General features: G+C 44.0%; 1 pseudogene; it reads right to left on the bottom strand.

Moving 5' to 3' along the window:
* LOC114006044 (heterogeneous nuclear ribonucleoprotein H-like) overlaps positions 1-1,397 on the bottom strand; it is a 34,316-nt pseudogene that overhangs the window by 16,768 nt on the left and 16,151 nt on the right.

The raw sequence follows: 1,397 nt of genomic DNA on the forward strand, positions 1-1,397 counted from the left end.
GTTGGCTTGCTTTCTCACTCTACCTATCTCTGTTTCTCTCCAGTGAGTTGCATGAACCCTATAGCAGAAAGAAAGAAAAAGAGCCTTTGTCTGAATATATTTGGGAGAAAGATGATCAATGACTACATGTATGGTATCATTGACTATGCAAAAAAATGTGTGGTTGTTGCTAACAAATCCAACTCTAGATACTTATAGAAGGTCTATTATGGGCTAATAGATATCCTGATGATACAGAGAAGTATAAACCCCCCAAGAAGCATACCTCGAAGGATAACTAACAGCATTCATGCCAATAGAGAGATGGGGTACTCAGTAATGTGGTAGTGGGAGTTCAGAGGAGAGAAGGACCATTTCCCACTGGGGCACTCAGGGCAGATTTCATGGAATGGGGAATTTACTTATTCATTTTATTTGTTTTATTTATCTATTTCTTTTTTTGAGAGATTTTTGCCATAAGGCACGTGCACTTACTGGAGACACAGAGACAGAAAGTGAGAAATCATCCACCAGGGGGGATGGCCATGCTACAGCCCTTTTTCCTCCATTGTCCTCTTGGGATTTGGGGCATGCATACACAAGTGCCTGGAGTGAGTTTCAAACCATTGGGTCTGGGACTTGAGACACTGTTGGCCATGTGGGAATCCAGTGTTACATTCCCCCAAGAAAGGGGAATGTAAACTGCATCTTTAAAATGGGTAAGACTTGGGGGAAAGGAGAAAGGAGGTAGGCTGCAGGGCTGGATTCTAGGAAGGGAAGTAACCAGAGGGAGTGTACATTTTTGAGGCCTCCTCCGTAGCAGGCACTTCCATAAACATGAACTTCATGTAACCATCTTGAAAACTGCACAGGACAATGATGGCAATAATATCTCTGTGCTCAAGGGTACAAGCACTACATTTGTAACCATTAGAAAACAACAGAAGATGTTAGGTAAGAAAATGCTGGACTGATAAAATCAGTAGTGGGCAGCTCTTGCTTGCTAGTGGATTTCTAGGAGAGACTGGCGCTGAGTGCAAAACCCTCCTGGTTGGCTGAGAGCCTCAGGGTAAAGTTGGAGGTCTGCTGAGTTGGGTCCATGTTTGCTGGGTGAGTCCCATGTTACCCCGAGCTTAAGGTATCTGGACTGGTTCTAAGATCTATTATGGGAATTTCAATCTGATCTTATCTGACACATGTGGCCTGTCCTGCCTACTGCTGACCACCATGGTGCCTTGGAAGCACCCTGATGTCATAGGAATATTTTGAATTGGGGAAAACTCCATGAGAGGTGGGAATCAGGGAACTGGGTATTCAGTTTTAAGTTTTTTTCAGAGGATTGAAGGCCTGCAGTGTGGGATCTATGGCAGGCATAGTCTACTTTAACCAACTCCTTCCTTAATCCTTTCTTCCTGCTG

This window comes from Tupaia chinensis, unplaced genomic scaffold, assembly GCF_000334495.1.
Source record: "Tupaia chinensis unplaced genomic scaffold, TupChi_1.0 Scaffold145484_1, whole genome shotgun sequence".
Lineage (NCBI taxonomy): Eukaryota > Metazoa > Chordata > Mammalia > Scandentia > Tupaiidae > Tupaia > Tupaia belangeri.